Source organism: Oncorhynchus mykiss, chromosome 17, assembly GCF_013265735.2.
Source record: "Oncorhynchus mykiss isolate Arlee chromosome 17, USDA_OmykA_1.1, whole genome shotgun sequence".
Taxonomy (NCBI): Eukaryota; Metazoa; Chordata; class Actinopteri; order Salmoniformes; family Salmonidae; genus Oncorhynchus; species Oncorhynchus mykiss.
Genome location: NC_048581.1, coordinates 37,107,129 through 37,125,400, shown reverse-complemented (window position 1 = coordinate 37,125,400; position 18,272 = coordinate 37,107,129). Strand labels below are relative to the sequence as shown.

The window sequence follows — 18,272 nt, the reverse complement described above, 5'->3', positions numbered from 1 at the left end:
ACTTTGCACCTGCTGATTTCTCTGTGCTTCATTATAAATTATAATGCTCTTTAGTGTTGGGCCAGTAACCGAAAGGTTGCTAGATCGAATCCCCGAGCTGAAAATGTACAAATCTGTTGTTCTGCCCCTGAACAAGGCAGTTAACCCACTGTTCCTAGGCCGGCATTGTAAATAAGAATTTATTCTTAACTGACTTGCCTAGTTACTAAAGGTTACATTTTTTTTATGGGACCACACACCATGCTATTTTAGACATTCCCTAATGTTTTCACAAAACAAGACAGTCCTTAATTAACCAGTTGAGCTGACAGTCCTGTTTCGCAATGGCTTTAGTCATCAATCTAGCAAGAGGGCAATATTTCATGAATGTAGTAGTGCCCCCCTCACTAGAAAAATATGACCTTTGGCATTCACCTGGAATTGTTTATTCACACAAATATTCAGACCCCTCGAATTTTTCAACATTTTGTTACGTTGCAGCCTTGTTCTAAAATGTATTGAAATCTTTTTTTCCCTCATCAATCTACACACAATATCCCATAAAATAGATTTTAGTATTTGTTAGCAAATTTATTAAAAATACAAACCTGAAATATCAAGCTTGGCACAACTGTATTTGAGGAGTTACTCCCATCCTTCTCTGTAGATGGGGAGTGTCGCTGCAGAGCTATTTTCAGGTCTCTCCAGAGATTTTAGATCAGGTTCAAGTTTGGGCTCTGGCTGGGCCACTCAAGGATATTCAGAGACTTGTCCTTGAGTGGCCCGAAGCCACTCTTGCGCTGTCTTGGCTGTGTGCTTAGTGTCGTTGTCCTGTCTGAGGTAATGAGCGTTCTGGAGCAGGTTTTCATCAAAGATCTCTCTACTTTGCTCCGTTCATCTTTCCCTCGATCCTGACTAGTCTCCCAGTCCCTGCCGCTGAAAAACATCCACGCAGCATGATGCTGCCACCACCATGTTTCTCCGTAGGGAAACTTGTAAGAAAGCTGGAGGCCACTGTGTTTTTGGGGACCTTTGTACCCTTCCGCAGATCTGTGCATCGACACAATCCTTGGAGCTCTACGGACAATACCTTCGACCCCATGGCTTGCTTTTTGCTCTGACATGCACTGTCAACTGTGGGATCTTATATAGACAGGTGTGTGCCTTTCCAAATCATGTCCAATCAATTGAATTAAACACAGGTGGACCCAATCAAGTTGTAGAAACATCTCAAGGATGATCAATTGAAACAGGATTCACCTGAGCTCAATTTTGAGCCTCATAGCAAAGGGTCTGAATACTTATGTAAATAAGCTATTTCTGTATTTAAACTTTTATACGTTTGAAAAAATGGCTAAAACCCTGTTTTCACTTTGTTATTATGGGGTATTTTGTGTAAATTGATGAGGGGAAAAATTAGATTTAATCCATTTTAGAGTAACGTTGTAACGTAACAAAATGTGGAAAAAGTGAAGGGGTCTGAATACTTTCTGAATGCACTGTAACCAGTTATCTGGTTTAGGAACATCCACTCAAAATATTACACCTTTACTATTTACCAAACACATTAGTGAAAGTCAAAATTTGTTAAATTAATGAATGTCTAAATCAACATTTGGGCCATTTAAATAGTGTGCATCCCTCCTACAGACAATGGTAGAAGGGATATGTAAAGGTCTAGATTTAGTTGTTCTGAGCATGTTCAATGTGTCTACCTCCAACATAATACAAATGTTTGACTTCCACACAAAATTAGTTCTTTATTTATTTTAGGTTTAAGGAAGTGTGTAGTTGCATTCTTTATCTTAGAGCTCTGAAAGTTATGTATTGAGATCCGCCTGCTCGAGACAAATTCAGCAATTGCTTTGCCATGTCTGTGCCACGAAGCAGTCGAGCTGGATAAATGTTTTTCTAAGGACCGCCCCTTTGACGTAAAGTTGCAGTGAAGTGATAGAAATGGATGGAGTGATGCAGCCAACCTTCAGAGGGAGGCAAAAACAAGTTAATTCGACATAGGACATTTACATGGTCCTAGGAAAGTATGGATTGCTGTCTTCTGACTTATAACATTGTGGGAAATCAATCGAAAAAGTAATGTAAACATATACACTACCAGTTAAAAGTTTGGACACACCTACTCCTTCAATGGTTTTTCTTTATTTGTACTATTTTCTACATTGTAGAATAATAGTGAAGACATCCAAATTATGAAATAACACATATGGACACGTTTGTTAAACAAATCTAAATATATGTTATATTTGAGACTCTTCAAAGTAGCCACCCGTTGCCTTGATTACACTTTTCCAAAGGTTTTGAAGGAGTTCCCACATATGCTGAGCACTTGTTGGCTGCTTTTTCTTGACTCTGCGGTCCAATTCTTCCCAAACCATCTCAAATGTGTTGAGGTTGGGTGCTTGTGGAGGCCAGGTCATCTGATGCACCACTCCATCACTCTCCATCTTGGTCAAATAGCCCTTATACAGCCTGGATGTGTGTTGGGTCATTGTCCTGTTGAAAAACAAATTATATTCTCACTAAGCGCAAACCAGATGGGATGGCGTATCGCTGCAGAATACTGTGGTAGCCATGCTGGTTAAGTGTGCCTTGAAATCTAAATAAATCACAGACAGTGTCACCAGCAAAGATGCCCCCACACCATCGTATCTCCTCCTCCATGCTTCACGGTGGGAACCACACATTCGAGATTATCCATGTACCTGCTCTATGTCTCACAAAGACACATCGCATATTTGGATTCATCAGACCAAAGAACAGATTTCCATCGGTCTAATGTCCATTGCTCGTGTTTCTTGGCCCAAGCAAGTCTCTTCTTCTTATTGGTGTCCTTTAGTAGTGCTTTCTTTGCAGCAATTCGACCATTAAGGCCTGATTCATACAGTCTCCTCTAAACAGTTGATGTTGAGATGTGTCTGCTACTTATACTCTGTGAAGCATTTATTTGGGCTGCAATCTGCAGTAAACTCTAATGAACTTATCCTCTGCAGTAGAGGTAACTCTGGGTCTTCCTTTCCTGTGGCGGTCCTCATGAGAGCCAGTTTCATCATAGCGCTTGATGGTTTTTGCGACTGCACAAATTTTCCACATTGACTGACCTACATGTCTTAAAATAATGATGGACTGTCGATTCTCTTTGCCTATTTGAGCTGTTCTTGCCATAATATGGACTTGGTCTTTTACCAAATAGGGCTATCTTCTGTATACCACCCCTACCTTGTCACAATACTTATAATTGGCTCAAACATATTAAGAAGGAAGGAAATTCCACAAATTAACTTAAATGCATTCCAGGTGACTACCTCATGAAGCTGGTTGAGAGAATGCCAAGAGTGTGCAAAGCTGTCATCAAGGCAAAGGGTGGCTACTTTGAAGAATCTAAAATCTATTTTGATTTGCTTAAAGCTTTTTTGGTTACTACATGATTCCATGTGTGTTATTTCATAGATTTAATGTCTTCACTATTATTCTACAATTTAGAAAATAGTACAAATAAAGAAAAACCCTTGAATGAGGAGGTGTGTCCAAACTTTTGACTGGTACTGTACGTATTTTTTTAAGTAAATATAGTGCCCAATTGCAGGTACTGACAGCTTAAAGTTAATTTATTTTCACAAATCTTATGGGTTTGGAGTTTGTTGGCAAACCCTAGAGTCTGAACGATCTCGCTCTCTTTCCATCTGGCCTTTGGATAAGAGCACCCACAAACTTTGAAGCAGATGAAATCTAGAAACCAACTAGAAACCAAAGTTGTAAAGTATATAATTACTACTACAGAAGAATCAAGTGCTTAGATAATCAGTGTGCTGAACCAGAAGATAATTGGGAGTCTTTTCCCTTGATGTTGTGAACGAAGAATCATGGTGAGTTAGCTAGCTGAGTTCTATGCCTGTCTTGATGAATAACTAAGGTGTACATAATATTTAGGATCTAAAACCAGTAAGGATATTTACATAAGCATGAATGCTTTTGATATTGATGATCATTTCGCATTTTACAGAGGCTCATCATCTGCAGCTTCTACAATCCTCATCATCACCTTATCTCTAGAGGGACATTTGCCTGGTACATCGTGGTAGGAACTGAACTGAATTGAGAAAATTGAGTGCACTCACATTTCATATTCATTGGGTACTCAGTTTATTATTTTGTATGATCGTTTTGGACAAAACTGTAATTGTTGTGAATGAATGGTCGTTGCGGCTGTGATACTTTGTGGTGCATTGAACTTTGAACATAAGAAAACAGCAAAAACAAACTATTTCAATAATTGATCAACTTCAACTTCAAACGTATATCACTGAATCCTTGTAGTGTTCTTCCTTCACAGATGATCTGTTTGAGGATACCTTGCCAACGTCCCAGTGCCGTCATTCGTTATAGTGTACTTCAAACAGATTCTACCAATCTCTATCTGACAGCTATAATAATACTTAATAGCAATGATTCTTTGAATACGCAGAGTTTCTCCTCCTATAATACTGCATTAACTAGTCCCTGAAGCATTAGTTAATAGATTTTTGTCTCTCGGTTCTCACTGGTTTCATTTCCCTGCAGGGAGTGAATTGGAGTGATTATTAAAAAGGGGAGGAAATGTTGGGAATAGTTTGAGAATGTTTTCACTGCAGGCTGTGAAGGGCATGGAGAGGGGAGTGCGTTTTGCAGTGTCTTTAACGACCTTGTAAAGGCCTTTGTCACGGGACTCCCCTCTAACGCCAGATCTCAGATCAGCCTCCGCTGATTACCAGCTTATCAATCGGAAGGATCTGACTTCTGCAGAAACGCATCAAAAGCTCTTACAGCTTTAATTTGCCACATGTTTGATGACGAGAATCCTTTGTTCAAAGCCTCATACAAGTGCCATGCCTTCGACAATATGTGGAGTTCATTCTGGGAAAAGAATGAAGTCCTAGAGGGATTCTGCTGTAGTTGGTGTCATTTGAACAGTTTGAGAGGCTGAAAGATCCTACAGTAACGTCTCCATAATGGAAATTCAATCCCGGAGTAAAAGTTAAGAAGCTTGCTTTCCATGTGGCATTGTCAGACAACATTAAAGAAAGAGTGCGCAGATGGTGAAATGCATATGATATGTAACAGTACGCCAACATTGTACAGCATTTGACTTTAAAAGTCTGCCCTTGCGGTTTGTTTGAATCCTAGCCAGTGTGTGCCAACGTCACAGTCATGACCAGACGTTGGCTGAATTTCGACAGGAAGCCTAATTCTGATATTTTTTTCCTCTAATTGGTCTTTTGGCCAATCAGATCAGCTCGGAGAAAGATCTGATGTGGAAAGATCAATGTGATTGGTCAAAAGACCAATTAGTGTAAAAAACATCAGAATTGGGCTGCCTGTTGCAGCCTGTTTGTGTACATTGGGTTGGCTCAGATCAGTGGAGGCCTCCGTGTGCTAAATAAACATTTTCTCCCATGATTATCATTCTTGAGGAAGTGTCTCAGAAATCTCCAAGACTGCGATGGTCGAGGGGGGCTGCACTCCCAGAGTTGTCGCCTGCAACGACATCAGTCAACATTGGAGTGGAAGGAACCATCCCCACTATCGGTCTCCCAGACAGTGACGTCTCTTAACTCCCTCGTAAATCGTTGGCTTGTGTATTGCTTCTGTCTCCGTTCCAACTGGATTATGTTGGAACTATGACCGACAGAGCCAGGCTGGAGCTTCTATGGCTGCCTCTAAAGTCAGATAGATGTTAATGCATATGTGACTGTATCAATGAAAGTACTGTAAAATGGCGATACGATACTGTCTGTAACATCTGATATTCATTGCTCAAAACTAAGCTGTATCTTCTGTTTCTTGTGTACGCTGGCAAGAATGAGGGTTTATCCATGCTGCCTGGCCTTGCCTTGTGTCTTTCTGCTTTGTAAAGTCCTTTAGCTTCTAAACAATGCTAAAAAAGCCAAATACATTAGCAAACCCCTGTGTACACACACTGGTTCACTAATCAACCAACAGATTTCCCATTGTACGAAAATACTTACAAGATGAATTTGTCAGTTGGCCTTTCCTATAAGAAAGGTTATTGAAGGAAGCAGTTGGCAGAAACAAAAACATATTCAGGACAAAAAAAACATCACTTTCCCATTATTTCCTTGACAGCAACGTCGAGGACTTGGAAGCAGACAGGGCCTGACATAGCTTTACCAGAATCTGATCTGAAATCAGATGTATTAGCTCTTAATCAAGCACGTAATCTGGAGTCTATGCCTATATTGCCTGGAGATCACATGTAAATGATGTAAGGCAAGAGGCACAGTAAGCAGGCTGAGTACCATAAGGACGGCTTGGAACAGAGCTCAAGGTAAACCTGTCAGTATGTTTGATGCCAGCTCCCTACACAGACACAAACTTGGTTTGTTGCTCGGATTTAAAAGTTAGACTTTGGTCAGTGTGTAGTTTACCTGCTATTACTTATTCCCTTTTAGAGGAGCTGAGGTTGGTAGACACAAACTGTGTTTGCTGCTTGGATTTAAAAGTTAGACGCTGCTCAGAGTATAGTTTTCACTGGTATTCCTTATTGCATGTTTGAGGGTGCCAAGTGACACCCACTCCAAGTGACTCTGACACCAACTCCAAGTGACTCTGACACGACTTCCAAGGATGTGTGACGTACATGTGGGGGTTGGTAGCCCAAAGGCAGACAGTGTTGGCTGTAAATATACCTGTGTCATGTTAATAGGTGCCATGCTAATGGATCTGACACCATGGTTGCATCCCAAATGGGACGCTGTTCTTTAATAGTGCACTACTTTTGATCAGAGCCCATCTAAGTGAACTATGTAGGGAATAGGGTGCCATTTGGGACGCATCCCGTGGCTCAGAATAAAATTAGTGAGGATTCAACTCCCAGTAAAACGGTGCGTCTGCCAAACAGTGAGGGTCTGGCATCCAATCAGACTTTGACAACGATACTAATATTTAATCATTCATCAGAGTAATGCAAACGCACTTGCTCTTGGATAGATTCTCGTTTCGTTTCATGAAGACAATCTATCAACCACTGCTTTGCCAGGTACAATAAATACAGATGTTATTATGTTAGTGTCATTTTTTAAAATGTTACATTATGATCCATTGTTGGTGAATGACCATCAGCAAGCCTATTTCCTACTGGAAACTCCTACACTAGGAGGTTCTGGCCAAAGGGAACAACTCTAGTTGTTTTCTGTTAATGAATTTCTCCAGTGTGTCCCTGCATGTGATATTTATGGATGGTGTACTGCAGTACTGTTTGTTCTCTACAAAGTCCAGGGCAATTTTGATTTTGAGAATGCGTTGTAGGAGAAATTTCTGAATTCCAAATTACTCTGTTGAGAGTTTAAACTGCACATTACTGTGATATTGTGAAGCATTAGATGGATTCAAATAGCTGTTTTTACAAGACATGAAACTGTGGTTGAAGAAAAGTAAAGAACACATGAACTGAACACCATCATTTGGCCATTACTGTAGCAAAACATTCTTCCGGGGCTTTTAATAACAAATATGTGCAGAGTTTCGTTCCAAAATGCTATAAACTAAGTGGCCAGTTAATTAGGTACACCACCCCAATCACAAAAAATGGTTAGCTCCTACAGACATTGAGTCATGTGGCCACGTGAGGCATCGAGGCTTTCAGTTACTGTTCGTTTGAACGTTTAGAATGGACAAAAATGAGTGACCTAATCGACTTTGATCATCGGTGCCAGGCGCACCGGTTCCAGTATCTCTGAAATGGTTGGCCTCCTGGGCTTTTCACACACAATAGTGTCTGGGGTTTACAGAGAATGGTGCGACAAACAAAAAAACTTCCTGTCAGCGGCAGTCCTGTGGACAAAAACAGCTTGTGATGAGCGGTCGAAGGAGAATGGCAAGAATTGTGCAAGCTAACAGGCGGCTCAAAACAGTGGAGTGCAGAACGGCATGTCGGAACACACAACTCCCCGGTCCTTGTCACGTATGGGCTATTGCAGCAGACGTCCCACTTCTATCAGCTAAAAACAAGAAGAAGCGGCTCCAGTGGGCACGCGATCAACAACACTGGACAATTGAGTGGAAAAAAATAGCCTGGTCCGACGAATCCTGATTCCGTATGTGTCATGCTGATGGCAGAGTCAGGATTTGCCGCCCCATGCTGTCTGGTGTCAACGGTACAGACTGGTGGCGGTGGTGTAAGGGTGTGGGGAATGTTTTCCTGGCACACGTTAGGTCCCTTGATACCAATTGAGCAATAGTTCCATTCCCAGGAGAATTCAGGTTGTTCTGGAGGCAAAGGGGCGTCCGAAATGGTACTAGATGAGAGTACCTAATAAACTGTACACGGAGTGTATATCCATTTTCAGAAATAGCTTTTGTTGTTAAAATAACTAATGAAAAAGGTTGGTTTGTTTTTTCACCATCTAATTATGGCATGGGCTTGTTCAATGACAGACATGTATTTGTTTGAATCTATCACTTGGTGGTTTTATTTTTAGATAGACTAATGTTGTTTCTTTGGCAAAACCCTTATATATCTGCCTCGATCTCAGAGAAATAAGTAGTACTGCTAGGTTTTACACAGTCAAATGTAAAAAATTAAATAAATAAAAAAACTATATATTTGTGACATCAATATAAAACATTTGTCAAAACAGTAATATGAGATTTGCACATAAAACATTTACATTTGCCATTTTAGTCATTTAGCAGACGCTCTTATCAAGGGCGACTTACAGTTACAGTGCATTTATCTTAAGATAGCTAGATGAGACTGCCACAGAGTCAAATAAACAAGTTACATCAGTAAGGATCATAGCTTTCAAATGGATTCACCTGATCAGTCTATGTCATGGAAAATGCAGGTGTTCTTAATGTTTTGTATAGTATTTGGCAAAATAATATATATATATATATACAGTACCAGTCAAAAGTTTGGACACACCTACTCATTAAAGGGCTTCTACATTGTAGAAAAATAGTGAAGACATCAAACCTATGAAAAAACACATATGGAATCATGTTGTAACCAAAAAACTGTTAAATAAATCAAAATACATTTTAGATTTTATATTGTTCAAAGTAGCCACCCTTTGCCTTGATTACAGCTTTGTAACACTCTTGGCATTCTCTCAACCAGCTTCACCTGGAATGCTTTTCCAACCTTCCTGAAGGAGTTCCCACATATGCTGAGCACTTTTTGCCTGCTTTTCCTTCACTCTCTGGTCCAACTCATCCCAAACCATTGATTGTGGTGAGTGTGGAGGCCAGATCATCTGATCAATCAATCAAAAAATCAAATGTATTCATAAAGTCCTTCTTACATCAGCAGATGTCAAAGTGCTGTACAGAAACCTAGCCTAAAACCCCAAACAGCAAGCAATGCAGATGTAGAAGCACGGTGGCGAGGAAAAAACTGCCTAGAAAGGTAGGAACCTAGGAAGAAACCTAGAGAGGAACCAGGCTCTGAGGGATGGCCAGTTTTCTTCTGGCTGTGCTGGGTGGAGATTTTAAGAGTACATGGCCATTTAAGGCCAGATTGTTCTTTGAGATGTTCAAAAGTTCATAGATAACCACCAGGGTCAAATAATAAAAACAGTGGTTGTAAAGGGTGCAACAGGTCAGTACCTCAGAAGTAAATTTCAGTTGGCGTTTCATAGCTGAGCATTCAAAGGCAGAGACAGCAGGTGCAGTAGAGAGAGAGAGTCGAAAACAGCAGGTTCGGGACAAGGAAGCACATATGGTGAACAGGTCAGGGTTCCCTAGCCGCAGGCAGAAGAGTTTAAACTGGAGCAGCAGTACGACCGGGTGGACTGGGGACAGCCAGGAGTCATCAAGCCAAGTATTCCTGAGGAATGATCCTAGGGCTCAGGTCCTCCGGGAGGGAAGGGAGAGTGGGAGAGAGAGAGAATTAGAGGGAGCATAATTAAATTCACACAGGACACCAGATAAGACAGAATAATTATATCAAGTATAACAGACCTAGCCCCCCGGCACATTGACTATTGCAGCATAGATACTGGAGCCTGGAGATTGAGACCGGGGTTGGGTCGGGGGACACTGTGGCACTATCCGAAGATACCCCCGGACAGGGCCAACCAGGCAGGATATAACCCCACCCACTTTGCCAAAGCACAGGCCCCACACCACTAGAGCGATATCAACAGACCACTAACTTACTACCCTGAGACAAGGCTGAGTATAGCCCACAAATATCTCCTCCACCGCACGAGCCCGAGGGGGCGAAAAACCAGACAGAAAGATCACGTCTGTGACTCAACCCACTCAAGTGATGCACCCCTCCTAGAGACGTCATGGAAGAGCACTAGCAATATGGTCAGAGGCAGAGAATCCCAGTGGAGAGAGGGGAACCGGCCCGGCAGAGACAGCAAGGGCAGTTCATCACTCCAGTGCCTTGCCGTTCACCTTCGCACCCCTGGGCCAGACTACACTCATAGGACCTACTGAAGAGATGGGTCTTCAATAAAGACTTAAAGGTTGAGACTGAGTCTGCGTCTCTCACATGGATAGGCATTCCATAAAAATGGAGCTCTATAGGAGAAAGCCCTGCCACCAGCTGTTTGATTAGAAATTCTAGGGACAATAAGGAGGCCTGCGTCTTGTGACCGTAGCGTACGTGTAGGTATGTATGGCAGGACCAAATCGGAGAGATAGGTAGGAGCAAGCCTATGTAATGCTTTGTAGGTTAGCAGTAAAACCTTGAAATCAGCCTTCGCCTTAACAGTAAGCCTATGTAGAGAGGCTAGCACTGGAGTAATGTGATCACATTTTTGGGTTCTCGTCAGGATTCTAGTAGCTGTATTTAGCACTAACTGAAGTTTATTTAGTGCTTTATCTGGGTAGCCGGGGAGTAGAGCATTGCAGTAGTCTAATCTAGAAATGACAAAAGCATTCTGCATCATTTTTGGACAAAATGTTTCTGATTTTCGCAATGTTATGAAGATGGAAAAAAGCTGTCCTTTGAATATTCTTGATATTGTGGCATACAGCAGGTCAGCCACCAGGGGGAGACTCGTCGAGGCCTGGTGACAGACGGAGTATACATCACGAGGCGAAGGCTCCTTCTGCAGGATGTGCCAGGTCTCGACGGGCTCTCCGGCCAGGACTAATTGGGGCTGATTGGGGATTGGTGAGTAATCAAGGGCTGATTGCTCACCAGCTGTACAACTCCCATGAAGCTGCCAGAAGGGAAGCACACAGGGGAGAGATTGGGGGAGGAAAGGCCTCCCGTATAGTTGGGGACGGTACCAGAGGTAACAGGAGGGAGTTCAGTTTTTGATCCCCACAGGATACAGCAAGACCCGGAGCCCAGAAGACGGTATCCCAGAGAGGGTCTCTTGGGGGCGACCTGTTCTTTTCTTTTGGACTATTATTTTAATAAACCCCTTTGAAACTGAGCTCATCCTACTCTGTCCGTGTCTGATCTGTGTAAACGCTTTGACCCCAACCCCCTGGTCTGCCACAATATGTTCATCAAAAGAGAGATCAGGGTCCAGAGTAACGCAGAGGTCCTTCACAGTTTTATTTGAGATGACTCTACAACAATCAAGATTAATTGTCAGATCCAACAGCAGCTTTCTTTGTTTATTGGGACCCAGAACTAGCATCTCTGTTTTTTCTGAGTTTAAAAGTAAAACATTTGCAACCATCCCTCCCTTATGTCTGAAATACAGGCTTCCAGGGGGTTGTGATCAGGTGATTGTGGAGGCCAGGTCATCTGATGCACCACTCCATCACTCTCCTTCTTGGTCAAATAGCCTTTATACAGCTTGGAGATGTGTTTTGGGTCATTGTCCTGTTGAAAGACAAATGATAGTTCCACTAATGGCAAACCAGATGGGATGGTGTATTATTGCAGAATGCAAGTCTTTCTTGAATTCTAAATAAATCACTGACAGTGTCACCAGCAAAGCACCCCCACACCATCACACCTCCTCCTCAATGCATCACGGTGGGAACCACACATGCGAAGATCATCCATTCACCTACTCTGCGTCTCACGAAGACACGGCAGTTGAAACCAAAACTCGCAAATTTTGACTCATCAGACCAAAGAACAGATTTCCACCGGTCTAATGTCCATTGCTCGTGTTTCATGGCCCAAGCAAGTCTCTTCTTATTATTGGTGTCCTTTAGTAGTGCTTTCTTTGCAGCAATTTGACCATGAAGGCCTGATTCATACAATCTCCTCTAAACAGTTGATGTTGAGATGTGTCTGCTACTTGAACTCTGTGAAGCATTTATTTGGGCTGCAATCTGAGGTGCAGTTAACTCTAATAAATGTATTTTCTGCAGCAGAGGTAACTCTGGGTCTTCCTTTCCTGTGGTGGTCCTCATGAAAGCCAGTTTCGTCACAGCGCTTGGTGGTTTTTGCGACTGCACTTGAAGAAACTTTAAAAGTTATGGAAATTTTCCACATTGACTGACCTTAATGACTTTAAGTAATGATTGACTGTCGTTTCTCTTTGCTTATTTTCTTGACATAATATGGACCTGGTATGTTACTAAATAGGACTATCTTCTGTATACTAACCCTACCTTGTCCCAACACAACTGATTGGCTCAAACGCATTAAGATGCACAACAAGTCACACCTACTAATTTAAATGCATTTCAGGTGACTACCTCATGAAGCTGGTTGAGACAATGCCAAGAGTCTGCAAAGCTGTCAAGGCAAATGGTGGCTGCTTTGAAAAATCTCAAATTGTAAATTTATTTTGATTTGTTTAACACTTTTTTGGTTACTATATGATTCCATATGTGTTGTTTCATAGTGTTGATGTCTTCACTAATATTCTACAATGTAGAAAATAGTAAAAGTAAAGAAAATGCCTTGAATGAGTAGGTGTGTCCAAACTTTTGACAGGTACTGTATATTATACACACCTAAAATATATGAATAAACATTTGAGAACGGTAATATTTTACAAACACATGAAGGTCACTGGTACTGGTCACCCATAAGCAATCATTTCTGGTTATAAAACAGAGATGTGAGAAATGTGTGGATGTAACGTTTTAGAAATAAACTTCATGTATTGCTTATAAGATGTCTTTACCATCATAATTCCAAGAAATACATGAGCAGTTTGACATCTTCACAAGGATCTGACATTATGTAACAGTAATATGAGTTTAATCAGACTAAAAATAAAATAGGGTTTAACCTAATCCAATAGTTTGCAAACAGTTGTTTTCTGTCACGCTTGCTCCTGCTCTTCCCCCTGGTGCTCGAGGGCGCAGCATTACGTACTCCTGCCACCATCATTACGCACACCTGCTGTAACGGTTTTCCTGTTGTGAAGGAGAAGCGGACCAAAATGCAGCGTGGTGGTTATTCATGTTCTTTAATTTATAAAGACACTATGCATGAAATAACTAAACAAAACAAGAAAAGTGAAAACCTAAACAGTCCTATCTGGTGCAAACACAGAGACAGGAACAATCACCCACAAACACACAGTGAAACCCAGGCTACATAAATATGGTTCCCAATCAGAGACAATGACTAACACCTGCCTCTGATTGAGAACCATATCAGGCCAGACATAGAAATAGACAAACAAGACATCCAACATAGAATGCCCACTCAGATCACACCCTGACCAACCAAAACATAGAAACATACAAAGCAAACTATGGTCAGGGTGTGACACCTGCCTTCCCTGTCACGCGCATCAGCAATTATTGGACTCACCTGGACTCAATCACCTCTGTCATTACCTCCCCTTTATCTGTCTGTTCCCCCGCTTCAGCATTGATTGTCATGTTTCCTTGTATACCCATGTGCTGACGCTGTTCCTGTCTTGTGCTGCCTTTCCGGTTGGTGGTAATGTCGGGTCTGGGTGGCGCCACCGATGGAACCGGGGGTGCCTAAACCAGCTCGTCGAGCTGTCACGCCCTAGCTGGCTTGAGAGGTTTCTTGCCCAGGTTGGCTCGGGAAGGCGCCCATCCCACGTCAGGCCTCAGCCGGCTCGCCAGGCTCTCACGCCTCTGCCGGTACGTCGGGTTTTCACGCCCTGCGGCTTGTCCAGCGCCCGTGCCTCGGCCGGCACATCAGGCTCGCCCAGGTGGGACGCTGGGTGGCACCCCTAGAGGGGACGGGACAGTCACGCCTGCTCCCGTTCTTCCCCCCTGGGGCTCAGACTGCCCAGCATTAAGCACTCCTGCCACCATCATTACGCACACCTGCCTTCCCCCGTCACGTTCATCAATGATTATTGGACTCACCTGGACTCAATCACCTCTGTCATTACCTCCCCTATATCTGTCTGTTCCACGATTCAGCATTGATTGTCATTTGTCCATTATACTCGTGTGCTGACGCTGTTCCTGTCTTGTTTCATGTCTGTTCCGATTAAATGTTTGACTCCCCGTACCTGCATCTCTACTCCAGCGTCGGGCTTTACAGTTTTCACTCTGCCAGGCTACCAGGAGCATGGTATCCTCTGATTTATTTACCACAAATACTATGTTGTAGTTCATTCCTGGATCTGTACTCTTTTCAAAGATGATGGTGTTTCTCATAAACTCTAACTACCCCTCACTCTTTTCACTCTTTGGGCTCTCTTCCATTGAAGTTTACTCAGTCTTAGCCTTCGCCTTAGCAGTGTCTATTAAGCATTGTGTGTTAGCTTAGGGAGAAGAATCTTTGCACTTGCACTATAGCACTGCACTTTCCCTTTGCACAGGGTCAGCTCTCTCCTTGCGATTGTTCACAGCATGATTTCAATTGCTAAGTAAACATGGTTTGCTTCCAGCTGACTTGTAACTTTGATAATGATAATTAAGGCTGGAATCTGGTTCAGTCAAATATGGTCTTAACCCTCCACCTCATAAGTTATTCAAAGTGAAGGGAAAAAATGAAACCGTTTTGGGGTACTGTTTGCTTTGCTCTTAGTTTCTCCTCTAAACAAACCGAGATTGTAGTGATGGTGTCTTCAGTGTGTCTCGTCATAACATTTGAACATACTCTTTTTCCTATGATTGTTGATTTGTTAGTGACTGTCAGGCCCTGACCGTAGAGATCTTTTTATTCTCTATGTTTGGTTGGTCAAAGTGTGACTCGAGTGGGGAAACTATGTTCTGTGTTTCTATGTTTTGGCAGTTCTCAATCAGGGACAGCTGTCTATCGTTGTCTCTGATTGGGAATCATACTTAGGCAGCCTGTTTTTCCACCTTAGTTGTGGGTAGTTGTCTTTGTTAGTGGCCTGTAAAGCCTTAGTAAACGGTTGTTTTTGTTGGTTCTTGTTTTGTTGGCGACATTTATAATAAAGTAAAATGTACGCTCACCGCGCTGCACCTTGGTCCGGTCATTTCCACGAAGATGGCGATCGTGACAGTGACACTCTTCGTAATGAAGAGGTGCACCTAAACAAAAACAAACAATGGAGAAGAGGATGTGTCATGCCATAATGTCCGTACATATTTTTTAAATAGATATTTTGGTAACACTTTACCTTAAAGCCGACAGGTACAGTAAATGTAAAACTTCCAATAAGCATGTAAGAAACCCCTTGTAATGTCTTACTCCTATTTCATAATGGTCCCGACTAAATAACAGTTATTTTCAGTCTATTCAAATATTATTAACCCGATAAGCCTAATAAGACATTGTACGGGTTCATATAAATGCTTATAACAAGTCAGTTTAAAAAGATGTTACTGATCCGTCACTTCTCTATCAGAAATGGTCAAGAATTGCTCAAGAATCTGTCAGACTGTAAAATGTTCATGCATCAATACACAATGTGCCAATATGACCATACATACTGCAACCATATGCATGACGTGGAAAACATTCAATATAGCCTTGAAGTCTATCCCATCTAATCCATGCAATTGTTATAAGAGACATACCAGTCAGCATTTGTATAATATGGATGATTCTCTACAATTCAGAGTAGATCAACATGTGTTGAACAACATGTGTTGAATAATTTGAACAAAATTACAATAAAATCATTCAAAAATGCAATATTTCTCTTTAAAACTTTCTATAAATCCTCTTATTTTACTGCATACTTATCAATGAACGTGATGGATGATTTTATGACTACATCTTCTTATTATTTTCAGACCATCTTTTACATTCGCTGGATTCTTTTACCTTCGGCAAATAGGATACAGTATATTATGTCTCTGACTGTTTCTTTGAATTTTGGGAATCATTTTACGCTTCACTATATCCTTTCACAACTCTTTGAAGTGCCTTCAACTCTGAGAGGGTCCCAGAATGATAAAGCCAGTAGTCATGGCAATTTTTTAACTGAACAAGTTTTTTAAATGCTGCATGCCAAGCCATTGGAAGAGCTCTATATGGCAACATTATGGCTCAATAACATATTCCATTCCGTAGGGACGATTCTCAGGCCAAGAACTGGACTCCAGTCCTTCCTATCATGTTGAATTACAATGAATGAATTGTGGACACATTCCAGAGTATGATGTGCATGTGGCTTCAAGGTTAGGCTCCCTTTTAAGATATACTGTCATATTATATGATGAAAGTGCTGTCGAACAAGCACATGCTGTGAGATGTGAGATTTATCTATGTCCAAAAGGCCAAGTATTTGTCTCTAACATGGACATGTGTTATCAGCGGCAGAGCTAAAAAGTCAGCCTCTTTTTGATGAAAATGACTTATTTCTATGAGGCTTATTGGCAGGCAAGGAGCTTTCTGTAGCCATGGAAATAGTATGATCAGATGGGGAGTGTTGCAGTGGCGATATCGGAGTTCGAGGGTTGGGGGGGGGGGTTGAGGGGTTGGGAACGGGGGGAGATTCACAGTGCATGTGGAAGAGCGCCAGTCTGCTCACAACCATGCAGGGTCTCTAGAGACACCATGCAGGGGTCCCTAGAGACCCCCCTCTCCATACCCTGGAGCCAGGCCAAGCGCCTAAAACATTCCCTTTTTATCACAGAGAACCAACAAGCCTTGTTCAAGCTCTACCATCCACGGCAAGGTCTCCTCAGCAGGACAGCAGATCGTTGGACAATGAAACCCCATGGCTGATGTTGGCCACACTTTATTTGTGTGGTCCGAATAGCCCATCTGTAGATGCTCTACATACGGTCATGCTATCAACAAACTATCTGTTGATAAGCAACTGCTTGCTAAGGTTAGGGTTTGGTTTAGACTAAGGGTAATGGTTAAGTTTAGGGTTAGGATAAGGGTTAAGGTTAATAGATAGTTAGTTGAAATGTTACTGATAGTCTGTAGATAGGCAGTCTACAGATGGACGATCCAAATAAAGTGTTACCCTGATTTTAATTAGATAGACAGATCTAGGTTGACTTTGTCACGTTCCTTGTTGTCAACATGATTTCTAGTTCAGTGTGTAATGTAGTGCCACTCTGGAGGAGAGTGCACTTTCCTGAGATGCTATCCAGGCTAATTGAGCATGTTGCATGCGTTCAAGACACAAAGCAAGGTAAAACAGAGTAGAGATGTTGGATCTTAATATGAGCCAGTTTGCTACAGCAGGAAATGTGAATTATTATGTGGATTATAATTAATGGAAATGTCTGTATGGCTTGATACATGTTTATTTTGTCAAGTCTGACATTTCAAAGTGAAAATTACAAACTTTAGAAGCCTTTTTAAAACTCACATGCACTACTACTTTGCATGTCCTGCCTTGCAGGGAAATTCTCAGTAACAAAATAGTGATCAAATTAAGAGCCTACATCTGTAGATGGACAGACTCAACAGTACCCGAGTTACAAAATTATGTTAATCTTAGATGTCCGTCAAATCCCATCTGTGAAAACACAATGACAACGGAGTTTGTTAATAGCTATTATTAATAGTCATGTGGGGGCTATTTATTATCATAGTTAATAAAATAAGTAGGGCTACATGTAACGTCAAATCCCTGTGTTTCAAAAATGAAGTCATCTGTGTGCCAAGTCAAATGGCTTGTAACGGCTCTCGTCGAAAGTGGACCAAAGTGCAGAGTGGACCAAAGCTTGTGTGTGCCAAATCAAATGGCTTGTAACGGCTCTCGTCGAAAGTGGACCAAAGCGAAGAGTGGACCAAAGCGTAGTGTGGAAAGTGTTCATGATATATTTTTTACATTTTTTAAACACTCAAACAAAAATAACAAAAGTGAAAACGAAAGCGTACAGTCAGGTACAGACACTAAACAGAAAACAAGAGCCCACAAAACCCAAAAGGAAAATGACAACTTATATGTGATCCCCAATCAGAGACAACGATAGACAGACACACACACACACACACACACACACAAACACGGCCAAAAACAAAGAAATAG

The 18,272-nt window shown here is 41.8% G+C and overlaps 1 protein-coding gene and 1 long non-coding RNA gene across 2 annotated transcripts in view; one reads left to right on the top strand and one right to left on the bottom strand.

The window, feature by feature from the left end:
* The window catches only part of angpt4 (angiopoietin 4), a 44,531-nt gene that overhangs the window by 3,101 nt on the left and 23,158 nt on the right, over nucleotides 1-18,272 (top strand). The window lies entirely within an intron of this gene.
* On the bottom strand, nucleotides 13,039-14,149 carry LOC118940422. The gene is made up of 2 exons (XR_005036975.1): nucleotides 13,691-14,149; nucleotides 13,039-13,287 (listed from the first exon to the last, which is right to left on the bottom strand). It is a non-coding gene; the product is annotated as an uncharacterized LOC118940422 (long non-coding RNA).